Here is a 4,040-nt window from a genome sequence, read left to right as displayed (position 1 = left end):
TTTAAAATGTAGAATTTCGAATATATATATATATATATAGGGATGTATTCATTTCCTTTTCCTATATTTCCTCCTTTTTCCTTCTTAATATCAGCCATTAGATTAGAGAAATGGACGGTCAAGATCAACATTGGGTAATTAATCCCGTGTTGCATTATTTGTCCTATTTTGTGCATTATGAGGGTACAATAGTAATCTAATCTAGGCTGGAAACCGCTACGAATAATGCACCACATGGTCACGAGTAATGCATATAATTGTCTATATAATGCACAATATGTGAACTGCAATGCATACGAACAAGATGTGTTGTGTTATGATGTTTGACACACGTTTCTTGTTTCCCCTAAGGGTTTAATAAGCTTAGGGGCTAGGGTATAGTACGTAGACATGTATGTAATCTTCACATGGTAACGAGTAATGCATATAATTGACTATATAATGCACAATTTGTGAACTGCAATGCATACGAACAAGATGTGATGTGTTATTATGTTTGACACACGTTTCTTGTTTCCCCTAAGGGTTTAATAAGCTTAGGGGCTAGGGTATAGTACGTACGCATTAATAACAAATTATAAAACGATACGAATAATTCACCAAATTGTCACGAGTAATGGATGTTATTAACTATATAATGCACAATATGTGAACTGCAATGCATACGAATAAGATGTATCATGTTATGATGTTTGACACACGTTTCTTGTTTCCCCTAAGGGTTTAATAAGCTTAGGGGCTAGGGTATAGTACGTAGACATTACTAAATACACGTATGTAATCTTCAATCCGTTGATTAACCCATATACACAATACATCTAATAATGCATAATATACTGAGATAATGACAATTAACAGCTACATAATGCACTACCTAAACCAAATAATGCACATACGTATATTCCAATAACAACAATTTGTTAGTAATGTCTACGTACTATACCCTAGCCCCAAAGCTTATTAAACCCTTAGAGAAACAAGAAACGTGTGTCAAACATCATAACATGGTACATCTTATTCGTATGCATTGCAGTTCACATATTGTGCATTATATAGTTAATAACATCCATTACTCGTGACAATTTGGTGAATTATTCGTATCGTTTTATAATTTGTTATTAATGCGTACGTACTATACCCTAGCCCCTAAGCTTATTAAACCCTTAGGGGAAACAAGAAACGTGTGTCAAACATCATAACACAGCACATCTTGTTCGTATGCATTGCAGTTCACAAATTGTGCATTATATAGTCAATTATATCCATTACTCGTTACCATGTGAAGATTACATACGTGTCTACGTACTATACCCTAGCCTCTAAGCTTATTAAACCCTTAGGGGAAACAAGAAACGTGTGTCAAACATCATAACACAGCACATCTTGTTCGTATGCATTGCAGTTCACATATTGTGCATTATATAGTCAATTATATGCATTACTCGTGACCATGTGGTGCATTATTCGCAGATACCAAAATGTGGCAGTTACTTTTCTGTCAAATGTCAATAATAACCCTGTAATGCATACAACCACCTTCTATAATGCAACACGGAACCAGTTTTATAGAATCAATCTGATCTGTTGATGCCTTAGATCTAACGCGTAATATTAAGAAGGAAAAAAGATCTAAGATGTGAAAAGGAGAATAACGCTCCCCATATAGATGTATTCCTTTCCTTTTTGTATCTTTTGTTCTTTGTTCTTTTTAATCTCAGTCCCACGATTTTGTCATTCGACAGTTAGATTGGTGTCACGTGTCATTTAATAATGCAGATTTTCAGTTGAATAATGCACACCGACTAATAATGCATCATTATAGTGTAATAATGCAGATCATCTTGACCATTGATGAATGAGATCTAACGGCCCATATTAAGAAGAATAAAGGATCTAAGGGATGAATATAGGAGAATAACGACCCATATATATATATATATATATATATATATATATATATACATAGGAAAATGATCAATACAAAACTTGATCCAATGGTCAATAATTAAACAAAAACACGGAGGGTCATTGTAAAGCAGTTTTAGGTCATATTATAAACTTTGGGTTTGAGGTCATGTTAAGATCATTTCATGTCATCCTTACTATAATGACGTAAAAATAAGCTTACAATGACCTAAAAATGACTTTTGTATGCTTGGTTCTGCATTTTTGTATTAAGAATGGTTTTGCATGGATCAAAACCCTATATATATATATATATATATATATATATATATTATATAGGATTGTGATCAAGATAGAACCATTCTTAAACGTAGAACCATTCTTGAACGTAGAACAAATGCCAAACGGAGGTCGTTAGATCTTTTAATCCAATGGTGTTGATTTGCACAACAACTTCCCATTACAACCAAAACTATTATTAATGGGTGAATGCAGATAAGTGAAAAAATAAAGCATGCATGGACTCTTCTTCGTTTCATTCATTCTTCCATCAACATGTGAGTTTTTTCACATGTTGAGTCCGGAATGTCGTGAAAACATAGTCTAATATGTATGATTTTTAATCTTGACCGTCATTTTTTCCTCATCCAATGAATAAAATATGTAGAGTTCTAGGTTCTACACTTAAGAATGGTTCTATCTTTAACGCAACCCATATATATATATATATATATATATATTAATTTCGACTATATATTAGTTTGATATTGCTGTGAATTTGGGGTTTGGGGTTAGTCTAGAGTTATTCATGAGTATCATGAAAAAAGGCCACGTGGGATAAATGGTTCTATTCAAATCACTAAGTTAGTTGAATGTTTTCATTCGATATAAGCTTCTTTTTATATTCTTTAAATTTATGGTAATAATTAAATTGACTATCACACTTTACTAATATAGATTTGTGGATTCTACATTAATTTGATATTGTTCATTTTATGCCAATTAAGTTTGCCCGCACAAATTTATTTTTAAATTATTCACAGAAGGCCATAAATTGATCAGAGTTATATAAGCTTATTTTTATATTCTTTAAATTTATGGTAATAATTAAATTGACTATCATACTTTACTAATATAGATTTGTGGATTGCACGTTAATTTGATATTGTTCATTTTATGCCAATTAAGTTTGCCCGTATAAATTTATTTTTAAATTATTCACAAAAGGCCATAAATTGATCAGAGTGATACAATAGTTTTCAATTCCATCACTATCTGACGTGGAATAATTTTGTAGCAAAAAATGATTTCAAATGCTATCAACTTATAAAGTTTAAGATTATTAGTGTGCGTAAATGTGTGAGAGAGAAATATGTAAGGAAATGGCATGTGTATATTACATAGGTAACGTGCCTTATCAACATCAATTATTACCTTAAACACCCACTCAATGCGAATAAAGTTGATTATCATATCACTATGAGGAATATATATCGATGGTTTGGAGTTTTGCCTTAGAATCTTACGTCTAATTGAAGCGACATGCATTCATAATTAGATACCTTATATTTTTCGAAAATGCCTTGCTTTATTTCACGTAACTGTAACTTCTAGGAGCATCCTCATCCGTGCTCTTGCCAAATAGCACGGATGTGGGCCCAAACCCACTTTTAGAGCATCCACTATAGGAGAAAATGGGGCGGACGAAAAAATGGGGTGATAGTGGGGCTGTCTATAGTGGAGAGAACGTCCGCCCCGTGGCGGACAAGAAAAATGGGGCGAGGGTGGGGCGGTAGAGGCTTCGCCTCCTACGGGGCGATCGCTGGGCGATGGTGGGGTCCGCGGGGCGAAATGGGGCGATGGGTGGGGCGGTCTATAGTGGGGCGCCGGGCTATGGATGTCCGCCTCCGCGCCGATCCAGATGGGCGTACCACGGAGCAATGAATATTTGATCCAACGTTTCAGTGATATGCGCAGGAGCACATCACATACCACACTCCAGGCCGATTTGGTTGAAGAAGTTTGGGCACGTAGGGGAGGTGCCGGTGCAGTGTGAACACTATTATGATGTTTAATAGAATAATATTTCGTTGTATACTTTTACCCCCACTTTAATACAACGAAAATGTGTGTGT

Source organism: Salvia splendens, unplaced genomic scaffold (genome assembly GCF_004379255.2).
Source record: "Salvia splendens isolate huo1 unplaced genomic scaffold, SspV2 ctg254, whole genome shotgun sequence".
NCBI classification, from domain to species: Eukaryota; Viridiplantae; Streptophyta; class Magnoliopsida; order Lamiales; family Lamiaceae; genus Salvia; species Salvia splendens.
This window is presented reverse-complemented; position numbering follows the sequence as displayed.